The 12,559-nt window shown below is 50.3% G+C and overlaps 1 protein-coding gene across 5 annotated transcripts in view; it reads right to left on the reverse strand.

Annotated features, from left to right (window-relative positions):
- The window catches only part of NR1H3 (nuclear receptor subfamily 1 group H member 3), a 29,287-nt gene extending 16,760 nt beyond the window's left edge, over positions 1-12,527 (reverse strand). The window contains exon 1 of one of the 5 annotated variants that reach the window (XM_021401412.1): positions 12,395-12,527. The gene's annotated coding sequence lies outside the window, so the exon portion shown is untranslated. Of the gene's footprint in view, positions 1-1,397; positions 1,611-6,555; positions 6,704-10,357; positions 10,514-10,768; positions 10,903-12,394 lie in introns of those variants that run through there. The other 4 variants (XM_021401413.1, XM_021401414.1, XM_021401415.1 and 1 more) reach the window with 4 other exon arrangements.

The following is a 12,559-nucleotide window of genomic DNA, read 5'->3' on the forward strand; positions in this document are numbered from 1 at the left end:
AGGGCAAGAACTCTCTATAACTCTGAGTGACCAGCAACTAGCTCCATGCCCTAGCTGCAGATTCCTTTCTACAGAGAACTGCACTGACCCTGATTGAAATTGCATTACCCGTTTGGGTGCCTCAAGCATGAAGACAGCCACAAAATGGAAGTAGCCTGCACACCCACCTGTCTCAACAACGGTAGAAAAGCTGCAGCCTACAAAGTGCTTTCATTCGCTACCAAGCAAAGCTTCAGCAAGCCACTACCAGTTCCCCAAGTGCATGGCACCTGCCCACAAGCACTGCAAGCTACTGCCACCTCTGACAACCACGCAGAGCAGTTACTCCTGGCTGCAGCCAGCTGCCTGTGGTGAGCAGCACTCGAGTCTCCTGTCCCCAAGTTAAGGGTCTAATTCCCACCTCCGCCTCTAGTTCTAAGTCTTAGAGCCCATGCCCTCTTACTTTGGCTCTTCCTCCTGTTGCTGACCAACTTCCTAATTACCCATCACTTTGCTGACTTCTGGAATGGCCTTTGCTTAAGCATTTGTCTCTTCCTTTGAACTAGCGTATCCCTGATCTTGTGTGGTTCTCACTGTGGCACCTGGCTCTCATTGTGAAGGCTTTCTTTGGGCTGGCTCTCCATCCTTGGCTTCAGCCTGCTCTCAACACACAGCGATGTCTCCTGCCTCAAGGTAGCCGTGCCGTGGCAGCTCCCAGAGAACAGCTCCAGAAGTGACTAACTATCGGACACATTAAAATAAACCAGTGTGTGTCACTTGGCTGAAAGTGCAGGGAAGAGAACAGAAAGGTGTAATGATGGAGTGCACCGGGATGGAAGGTGGTATTCTGTAAGACGGTTTCTGCCTATTCCTCTTAGGCTTGCCAAGGATGGGAAAGTCCCTAAAAGAGTTTTTAGCTTCAGGAGACTGGAGGGCAGTCTCTGCAATTTTCAGACCTTTTATTACAACAGTGCAAATATTTCTGCACACATTTGTCAGTCTGTATCCAGTATGACTTAAATGCTCTGGACACACACAATACGCCATTATCAACAAGCAGTGGGAGCAACAGAAAATCCACACCATTTCTGCCCAACCTCAGGGAAAAAAGATGGAAAATAGGACTGAAGCAAAAGAGAAATTTCTCTCCACTGAACACTTGCAAATTCATTAGCAAAGTGAATTTAAGTCATGTGACACAATGGCACTACTGAACAGAACACCATAATTCAGGGCAGAATCAGCCCAAAGGACTTCTGTTTTGTTCTATATCAAAATCCAAACTCACTCCTAGGCTGTGCCTCCATAGCACAGGACTAGCTTCTTTCCTACACAGGGCACTCTGGGAATGGGGCTTCCCAAACTATCCCCGAAATGAAGACAGAACATGCGGGCTCCAATCACGCCCAGGAACTTACAAACTCTGTAGAGGAGCTCCTCACCCCAACAGCCATTGTTCTTCAAGTCAGCTCTCCCATACACGTCTCATCCAGCAGGAGATGCTCCCTCTCCTCTCACCTGTCTCTCTCATTATGCCTTACAGCCATAGACTGAGGTTTGGGGTTTGCCCTTGCCTTCGCCTCTTGATTTCAGCCTGATCAAAGGGCGCCATGTCAAAACAAGAAGAAAAGGGAAAAGAGTGACACATAGACTGCTCTCAGGGTGGGTGAGATCCTGAAGTGGGCTGAGCCTTTCTGTTTCCTCCCTCCCTCCCTTCCTCCCTCCCAGCTGCCCTTGATCCCGCAGAGAGGAGGAGAAAGGAGATGGGGTTACTGCCGTTCACTCGCACTGCACACAGGGCTCTCTCTCGTCTCTTTTCCTGTTTGCATGGAAGCATCGGTGCCTCTGACAAAGGAAGAGAGAAAGAGGCAGAAAGGGAGCGAGGAGATAATGGTAAGAAAGGATAGACTCTTCACCGGTTAATTAACTGAAAATTAATAATAAGTCTATCAGGGCTGACGTGGCACCTTGCTGACATGAAATTCCTCCACAGGCCATTGACCCAAGTTCCCTTGAAGTCTACAAAACAGCACAAGCCAGGCTGAGGTAGCAAAACTCCAGTCCCTTTTATCCCTCCCAGGCTTACTATTCTTTCTTTCCCCTCAGCTTTCAAGCTTCTGGCTAATCTAGAATATAGCCATCCTCTGAACTGCCAAAACAAGAGCTTGCACTGGCTTCTAGCAAGGAAGATATTACAGTAACAGCACCCCCAACCATCCTACCAAATGACAAGCCAGCCCGGCCATCTAAGCCATGGCCCCGTGTCTCAGTGTGGGGAGCAAAGGGAGAACGGCTGCTCAGTGACACCGGCTTCCGCAGCAAACACAGGGGAGAAGGCGAGCAGAACCTGCCATTTGCAGCTGAACTGCAATAATCCCCAGCTCCTGGCTGCAAATCCAGCTCCAACTGTCAAGCGGCAGTTTCACACCGCTATCAGCACCGACCTTCAGACGGCAGGAAATGCAACCGAGGCTCTGACAGAAGCTTCGAACAGGAAAAATCCCATCTGTGCTCCTCCCAGGAGGATGAAGCACACAAAGCAGAACAGCTGCCCCCTCCTCCTATCAAAGAGCAAAGGGCAGCTCTGTGCTGCTACTTGGAAGAAGGGGAAGGGAGGGGATCCAGCCAGCAGCCTGCTCTGCAGTGTGTTTGTCAGCATCAGCTGTAAGAGCACTCCCTATGGAAATTCACACTGTAGCAGCAACAGCGTTCTTTTGCCAGTGCCACTCACAATTTCCCCATGCAAATTAAGCTATCCAATCATTAGGTCTTTTTTTCCCTTGCACATTTAAATATATCTATACACAGGTGGTTTTGCTTAGTGTTTCACTTTGGCTGTCGGTGTCATTCTCTTGTACTTCTGACCACACCACCAGAGAAAACAATACAGGTAAAATTAAACGCAAAAAGTATTCAAACAATCTGGAAAACTTTCTGCTGTGAAGTTATCTGCTAACCAGCAGGAATTAAAGTTATCCTCAGATTTGTCAAGAGAACATGAATCAACAGAAATGGGAAAAACCCAGTGTCACCTGACTCAGAGGTAATGGCAGTACCTAGCTATGTTTAAACAGCCTGTTTTTTTCAAATGGGGTTTGTGCATCAGTGGAAAAAAGAAGAGTTAAAGAAACCTCCCTCTCCAACCACTGTGTACTATCACCTTGGTACCGTATGACAGAGAGAAAAAAAGAGAACCCTATCCGGCAGCCTTTGTTCTCCCTTTCTGAACTTGAGTCCCACAGGTATTACATCCCTGCTTCCAAGAATACAGGTCTGACTCACGAAGGGTGTGAGATGTCATCCCCACGCTATCTCCAAACTGAAGAGAAATGAGAACGAGCAAAAATGAAAGAAATAATGGTGACCACCTAAAGTAACACCCTGATGGCGGAGACCAGGGAAGAGGGCTAAACCCAGCCCACATCCAATAACAGAATCAAAGACATTACAGCCAGAAAAACAGCACTGCTGGCCTTTCGCTTCATGTAGTAAATAACGATAAATAATCACATACTGTTTACCAGATTGTTTCCTTAAAGATAATTTAATCTCCACCAAACTCTCAGGGAATAACATCCCATGACTCTTGCCTATTCTAAGCAAGTGTCTCCAGCAGCTAGCATCATCAAGGGGAGATATGTGGGGCTCACCAGGTGGTCTCGGCCCATCCCTTCAGTATCAGCACCCAAAAGTGGCGCTGGCTCCTCTGAGGGAGAGCACGGACCGATTCACTGACAGCACTGAGCTGAAACAGGCAATAGCACTAAGAAACAGCAGCAACTTTTGCCAGCAAGACCAGATGACAAAGGTCAAGCCAAGCTCCCCAAACTGTATGGTGAATCACAGCAAAGCCTGAAAGAGAACTTAAAAGCACTCAGCTAAGCCAGATCACCCTCTCAAAGTGGTCTCTATCCTCCAGCACCTCTACAACAGAAGAACACAGGGCAAAAGAAGAAAGAAAAACTGAGGTAGAGGGCTGTCAGTGGTACAGCTGTTTGTTCATTTTTCTGTTTCCTTCTTTCCACCCACTTCCTTTCATCAGCATGCTGCATATCACCATAGCTAACACGGGATTGTTTCTGGGAAACAGCTTTTTATAGTGCATCTATATGGCACTTAGTATCCAAGCACCATCCCACCTAAAAGCATCTATCAAAACAAATACTACCACTCATCACAGGCAAAACAGAAATACAGTACTGGATCACAAAGCAGGCAGGAAACTCATTAAGATTCCCTTAAGGGCAGTAGGGGAAAAATACCGATTCCCATTCATAGAAATATTATCCCTAGATGTAGCACAGAGGTCAGGAAGAAATGACAATACTACCGACACGCTCATATAAAGAACGTATCAGATGAATACTGAAACTGAGTCTAAATTGCTTCAAAGCAAGCTGGACCATTCCACATTTTGGCCCATTCAGCACTCATCCATTACCTAGGATACATTTTGGCAGATTTTGCCAATGTAGCTCTTAGAAGAAGGGCAAAAGAGAGGCAGAGCTTCCCACCTACAGCTAAATTATACATCCAAACCTAAATCAGCAAGAAGAGATCAGAAAAATTGCCAAGAAACTCAGTTGGGATGGACATTTAGGGGTGTAGGGGTGCAGACCAGAAGACTATTAGGAGCTCTGCTGGAAGGCAAACTTGCTCTGCTTTTGACTTTACTATCCTAGATCCTGGCCCTCATGGTCTATTTCTGCTCTGGGGTCACTTCAGCTAAACACTTAGAAGGTACAGTAACAGCAGGATAAAGAGGAGGAATTATTTTTCTTTTTTAAATAAACCCACAAATGAAAGCTCGAAGGGAAGGGTTAAAGGTCTGAAAATGAGAGAAAGAGGATCCGTGTGACAGGAAGAGAGCGTGTGTGTGTCGATCCCATTCCCTCTGAGGTTCCTGGCCAAATGCAGAGCTGAACTTTCTGCAGACTTTGTCCTGCCAAGTCATGTTCCCTTCTCACACCGCCTGACATCACCACAAACACTCAGCTGGAAAACAGTCCGGAGCAGGGCAGAGTCCGCTGTGGCACCACCAGCCAGTGGGATGGCTGCAGAGTGGCACACCCTCCAGCTGGCCGGGCTGAGCCTCCACTCCTGCAGGTAATCTCCAGGCACCCGGAGCTTCACCCTGGTTCATCCAAACAGAGCTCTAACACAGGACAAGGGGACCTGAGGTGCTAGCAGATCAGTGCTTTTCTATGGCCAAATTCCTACAGCCCCGAACAGATTGGAAGCCTGCACAAAATCTCTAACAGAGAAAAACAAAGGAATCTAAGTAAGAGACTGTCAGGTTTCAGCTAAGCAACATACCACAAGGAGCCCACCCCGTTCCCAGCTCCTGTGTAATCCCACCAGGAGGAGGAGGAGGAGGAAGCCAATGGCAGAACTCACAGGCCACCAACCAAAGAACCACGAGCCAGTGGCTCTGCACAGATGAAAGCTCGGGCAGAGGCCATATGAAACAAGCAAACAAGCAAACATTATTCCAGTCAGAGAGCTCCTGCCAGCCGCCTTCTCAGAAACAGCTGCAGACCCAGCGAGGTGAGCGTGAGCGTGTGGGAGCAGGTAATGGGGCCGCCAGCAGGCGGCTGGGCTTCTTATCCTGATCCTCGCACCAAAGTTACGTGTGGGGATGGCTGCTGCTTCTGGGACTGCAGAAGGCACCACCCAGAGCAAGTATCGGGGAGTACCACTGGGAGGTGAGGCTAGAACGGAGCAGAACAAAATCTCCAGTCTCTCCTTGTTTTAACTTCCAGTCCCAACCCCAACCTGCTGCTAAAAGCACGATAGGAAAATAATCTCAAAGTGCAAGTAAGGGAGAGAAAAAAAACACGTTTTCTTCAGGAAAAGGCTTCCACTTTCTCCACTCCTGTTCTATTTCTAGGAAAACAAAGAGCAATTCGGCTGCTTCTGCAGAGCAAGGGAAAAGTTTTCTTCAGTTCGACAAAAGCCTAAAAGTTAACTCCCCTCCTCCCACACATGCTTAGACAACAGGAGCTTCACGGCAGGGTCTGAGCTCATCCATATTCTCTATTTCAGAACACTCCCAAAGTCGGTACCTGAAGGCCAGATGCCAGCTTCCTCTCTAGCATTCAGAGTGCACAGCTGCTGAGCTGCCTCGGTGGCAGTGCCTGTGCGAGCTGCAGCGCGCTGCCGAGGGCCTCGCACCCGTGTGCAAGTCAGGGCAAGTGCCATCAGAGCCGGTCCCAAAGGCTCTCCCAGTGCAGCTTCACGCGCCCGCAAACATCCGCACGTGGGTTCCTCCTGGGAGGTGCTCAAGAAGCCACTGCACACACGTAACTGAGAGTCTGACCGTATAAAAACTTCCAGGAAAAGCCACTGGTGCAGCACGTGGAGTCATGACCCTGGCCACCGAGATACACTATAGAACTGTTTCAGAAGCCTACACCTCTTTGCCCTCATTTCATAAAGGCCCTAAATAGACTACTTAAATTCCAAATATTTCTATTTATAGAGGACTTTACACACATTTTTCCAAGATTACACTCACGAAATTTTTTACAACAATGACAATTTACGATAAAGCCTAATACAAATACTTAAACAAACCCTCTCCAAGCAGCACGCAGTCGCTGTGGAATGTTTAAAGAACGCAATTCCTAAACTTGAGAAAGTTCTTAAGTCCCTGGAACCAGAATCCATTGAAGGACCGATCCATAAAGGGCAGGAGGCTGTTTCATCAATGTGATCATTCACTGAAAGCTGGGGGAGGGAAGCACGCATGGGGAGGGAGGTGTTTTTCTCTTCCAATCTATGAAGAAAAACAACACAAGGGAGGATGAGTTATGCTCATTCTAAGATCTGGAAGGACACAATGACCAAAAACATGCAGTTCATTTTGATAAGTACAGATAACACTGCCTTGTTAAAGCAAAACCATTTTAACACCACACACGCCAGTAAGCTTATTTTTTTTCTTATGCGTCCAGCACTTGATTATAGTCTAATTATCAAAATTTAGTTTTGCATGCTTTTAATTTGACCTTTTAATGCAAATAGTTTTGCAGAAGTCATTAGGAAAGAAGTTACTCATCTAGTAAATCCGAATGACCTTCTTCCAATGTAAACATTTGCTGTGATATAATAGCACAAACTGATGTATGCAGATACACTGTATCATCCTGCTTAGCAAGTAATAAATTAGCCTAGCCGATTAGAACAAACCTTGCTCTTAGGAAAACACCAAATGCAAAACAAGGCTTACGTGAATTACTTGGATCACCAACTTCAATCGTGACTTAAAATCAGCAAGTGGAAGTCTTGCTTTGAGCCACGCAGCTGTGTTTGTTTCATAGCTGGACCGTGGTCAGCCAAGACTCCCCTTTCTCAAGAGGGGCTGAGGATCTAACTTCTATGCCCAGCTGTTTCAAGAAATTTTACGCTTATATTTGTCAGTATTTTAAAAAAAAAACAACCTTAAACTAGAAAATCTAATATGCCAGGGAACACCTATTCTCTTGTCAGTCAGCAACCAGTGTGATACCCACCTAACATCGTTTATTTACATCCCAGAGATGTTTCTACAAGTATATAATACAACTTGGCTCTGCAGCACAGCTTTGACAGCCTTTCAGTCCTCCCATCCCATGAGAGTTCTCCTACTTAATCCTAGACACAACAATTTTGGTAGGTTCCAAATTCAGAGAATTACATCTCTTATTTTCAAACTCAGTTCTCATCATTTTGCCATCAACTAAAGTAACACACATTTTCCCCCTCTCTTACACATAAAAGCAGGATTTTGCTTTTCCCTGCGTGTGCTACCCAAAGTGGCCTTTGCCCTCCCCAAACAAGAGGCTAAAAAGCCTGACAGTGCATATTCCAACTCACTTTACAAAGTGATAATGATATCACCTTAACATTTTCTTTTGGATTCTCAGTAAAGCAAGCAATTTTGCCTTAAAGGAAATCTGCTTTTCAGATCTCCAGATCTAAACTAGCAAGTCGCAAAGGCTCCAGGGATATCTCCTTGTTACTGAGGACGCAAGAGATGAATTTGTCCGTGCTCCAAAAATGGAAAAAAAAAGTATTTTGTCCTAAGCAGGAAGTCACAGAACAAAGCAATGCAGGGCGCTGAAGTAACCCATCATACCACCTTTAAAAGAGATATTTTTAAGATCTGCCAGAACGAAGAAGGCCTCATCTAATTTAACAATATTCTGTCCATCTATTATACCAAGGCTTATTAAAATGCAGCTTCTAGCTGCAGTAACCACAACGAAAATGCAAGGTCAAATGTTGCACTTACGTATTAGCAGAAGTATGATCTGAAGACCAAGTTCAACCTGTTTGCAGAATGGATGCAGAACCGTACCCGTGCAGAAAGCACTCCCCCAAATTCCCTCCTAAGATGAGGTTCCTTCCCACTCAGTTTCCACAGCAGAGAATGTGATCCTGCCCTCCTAAATTGTTATGCTGTGAGGAAAACAAGGCAATGCACTGCACTGCAGAGCAGCAGAACGATTTCGCCCAGCCAAGCAAAATAGCTTTTTTTGTAAGGCTTTACCTTAGTGCTGAAACGGTTATTTTTCTCCAAGACTGTCAGATGTGCGAATCTTATTGCTTGGTGGGGAAGGAGGGAGGAAAATGACAAAATCTGATAAGCTTTCCAATTCAATTTGCAAAGACGCACAGATCGGTGACAATGAGACTCTCACAGCAGCTGCTTCCACAGAGGATCATCCTTCAATGCATTCAAAGACAAAGCACGTTATATTCTATCATCTTCCCTGGGCAGATGGGAACATGACTTCTGAGAAACAGCAATGGTTAAAGACTTTAAATTCAAAACTTGAAATTTTGGAAGAAAAAAAAAAAAAAAAAAAAGTCCATCTTGATGGCCATACAGTCACAGAGCAGATCTAGTTACAAAAGATGTAACTTGAGAAGTCTGAGCCCATTGCCGTTTCTAAAGACTGGATCAAACATCAACAGCAAAATTCATCCTTCTCTTTACCAAAGAATGAGCGCTCCCAGTGTCATAACAGCAATTCCTAGAGAAAGCACCTTGACTGAAAAAGTTATCTGAACGGAGATAACAGCAATCTAACACGCTTCAACACGCTGAAAACACAGCTCTACCTACAGGTGTGGGCTCAGCATAAGGCAGCAAGGTCCTGTCCATACCTCTGCAGCACAACACCTGCTGTCCTGCACACCGCCGGCTCCTCGCTGCACCACGGCCGGCAAAGGGAACACCGTGACGAGGCGCAGAGCTGCAGCTGCAGCAGCTGCTAACTGCCAGCAGCAGTAACCCACGGCACACTGCCAGAACACGGCAACTCAGTGATAAAGTTTCTTGTTGTTTGACGTTTTTTTGATTAGGTGATTCATACACAGAATCCCTGCTACAGTGCTTCTCCTTGCACCCCGTTACAGCACAAGCAGCTGCAGGATTCCTTGGACAGCTACAGAATGGTGGAGATAGGAGGGGAGCTAATTATTTTAGCCCCTATTTTTCTCTTCTAAAAGTTGGCGGCCCTCTGTGAAGAATGCACGTCTGTAAGCACACATAAGAAAGAAACCTTGCTGAACTCAAGTGCTAGACTCCAATGAGGGACTACAGCAGGCAGCATCCAGCCTGCATCGCAGGCCTTGCAGCAGCAAGAGCCCTCTGGTGAATGTGTCACGGGTGTGGCTGTGGAGAAATGCAGCAAGGCCAAACTCCATCTGGTCCTGGCACAACCTGTACTATGTCCGATGCCGCCTCTCCACAACCCAAAAGAAAGCAAGGCTGAGCTTAGTAACATTCAGCTGCAATCTTCACACCAGATTTGCTCCCTTAACTGGAAGAGAAGACCACTACTCACTGAAGGACGTAACAAGGAGATTTTCCTTTTTCTGTCTGTCCCCAGTAGAGCCGTCTCCCTAGCGCTTTGGAAGCAGCACACTCCATGCACCTTGGGATGAGTGGCAGAGCTCAGAGGACAGTCTGCCCTCTCTGCAAACATGACCTGCAGCCACAGCCGGGAGCTGGCTGCCGCAGCAATCCAAAGCGTTAGTCAGGCGTGTGAGTCAGTGGCGGAGACTCCCTTAGAAAAGCTTTGCAGTGAAGGGCCCAGCTGTGCCTTTAGGGAGAAGAAAGGGGGGGGTCCACAAGAGAAAGCATTCCTCTTTAAGCATCGATCCAAGGCATGCTGCTGTCCTGCAACGGAACACCCGCTGTTAAGAGCCTGTAGACCTGTTACCCTCTTACAGCCCCACGCGCGCTTGCCGTGGGTCTGTGTTCCAGAACGCCGGTGGTCGGAGCTGACAGTACGTAACAGGTGAACCAACAGAAATACAGAGCCGAGCCGCACAGACGGGGAAAGGCAACAAAGTTACCACTAACAGAGTAAACACCACTCCGCACCTGACAGCCGATCCAGCAGACACGCGAGCTCTCTGGACGCAGGACATCGGCGACGTCCCCAGCCCCGACCTCGCTTCAGCTCCTCCACCCGCCCGTTCTCTCCTCCCAGAGCGCCCCCTCCAGCGCCGTGACCCCGGAGCCCCGCCGTCCCCAGGGCAGGGCCCTTCGCCGTCCGCACCGCGCAGCCCCGAGCCGCCCGCTCCAGCCCGAGCACGGAAAGGCGAAGCCGTGACCGCCGCCTCGGGGCTCCGCTCGGCGGGACGGGGCCGCCCCGGCTCCTTTCCAGCACCTTCCAGCGCCGCCCGCGGCCGAGCACCAGGAGCGCGGCGCAGGCCTCGGGCCGGGCGGCGGCGGAGCCGAGCGCTCCCCTTTCCACCCCTCCTGCCCGCTCCAGCCCCGGAGGAAAGTTACCGGGTGGCGTGGCTCCTCGGCGGCCCCGGCGACGGGAAGCCACCGCCCCCGGCAGGTGCCCGAGCGGCCGGCGGCGGCGCGGCCCGGCTGCGTGCTGCGGAGCTGCCGTGATGTAACGCGCGGCCCCGCCGCCCACCGCACGCCCGGGCCGGCCCGCCCCGTTCCGGCCCGGCGGCAGCGACCGCCCCCGGGCAGCCGAGCCCTCGGGAGAACGAAACCAAAGAGGGGCGCCGTGCCGTCCCGGTCCTTCCGCATCGGCCTCAGCTCGGATCGCCGTCCCGACGCGAAAGTCACCGAAGAAGCAGCAAACAGAAGTGCCGCTGTCCCACGGGGCGCTAACAGCAGCGGGTGCAGCTCACGCTTCTGCCCGGCTCCTGCCCGTGCCCGGCGGTGCTCAGGGCCACCCCGCATCGCTCCTCTGTGTCACTTTTCTCGAAGCAGCAGAGAACCAAACCCGAAACCAACAAAATTGGTACCTCCAGTTAAGCGCACACAGTCCTGACCTGCAAATACTTTTGTTCTCCCCACGCCCCCTATGGCACAGCATCAGCAGCAACACCAGGAAAAATCAGCGTGACCTGATGCTTTCCAAGAGATATGAAATCGCATTCATTTTAATTCATTACACATTCAAGCACGTCAAACAAATGGCTCGATCCATCTGACCATCGACCCTGAGTTACACAGACATAATCCCTCTATTTCTGTAAGAAGCGATGTGTGACTTCCAGTGCTGCAAAGCACACGCATTCCTAAGCAAACACAGGCTGGTTCCTGTGCTGCCAGGCACCGTGCTACCAAGATTCCCTCGCAAACCTGAGAATCGTGTTTCCATCTTCCTTCAAAAAAGCAAAAGCTGAGAGCCCTGTGTCTCCGAGCACCAGTAGGTACAGACGGGCAGCGCGTACCACCACATACTTCAACCACCCATGATTTTCTCCTCCTTTCTTTAAGCAGCCCCACCAGCCCCCAGGCAGTGGCACAGCAGCTGCATGTCCAGCAGCAGAGGCCGGGCCTCCTTCCCCTCTGTGATCCCCCGAGGGCCTCAAGGAAGAACCGAACCTGGGCACAACCTGCAAAGGATGGGCCTTTGTCAGCAGAGCTCTCTGTCAGAGCACGGCCTGGCAGGCACCTCAGGCAGGCCCAGGGGACGGGCGGCACAGAGCCAGAGCATGGGCTGTGCGTGCCAGCACGTTTGCACTCTTTCTATCCCATAAAACACACCCCAGGGGATGCAAGAATACTGTGAAACTTTCACTGTTTTCAAGAGAACGGCACGTGGAGAAGCTGACAGCCTGTCTGGATGCAGACTGAGGGGACGTTTTATGAGAAACGCGGCGACCATCGCACGCTGTAACTCGGACGATGCCTCGCATTTACGAGCTCGGCCCGGGAACTGTTTAAGCAGCGCCATCACCGAGCACGGGAGGGGGAACCGCGGAGCTGGGACACCGGGGCCGAGAGCGGGCACAGCCCCGGAAGACCACACGCTGCCCTCGGTCCCGCCGCGAAGCCGCAAAGGGGGAGGGGGGGGGACGCCGGCGCGGCCCTCAGCGACACCGCACAGCGCCGCGAGCCGGCCCGCGGAGGCCGGCGGGACAACCGGCGCGCCCCGGGCTCGTTTACCAGCGGAAGGAGCCGCCCGTCGTCCCCTCGCGTCCAGCGAAGGCCTCGGGGCCGCCCCGGCCCGGCCGGGCCCTGCCCGCCTCAGCGCCGGCCCCGCCGCCCGCCTCAGCCGGGCCCGGGCCAGGCCGCGCATGCGCCGTGCGGGAGGAAGGCACGCGCCCTCCG

The sequence above is a fragment of the Numida meleagris genome, chromosome 6 (assembly GCF_002078875.1).
Source record: "Numida meleagris isolate 19003 breed g44 Domestic line chromosome 6, NumMel1.0, whole genome shotgun sequence".
Classification (NCBI taxonomy): Eukaryota; Metazoa; Chordata; class Aves; order Galliformes; family Numididae; genus Numida; species Numida meleagris.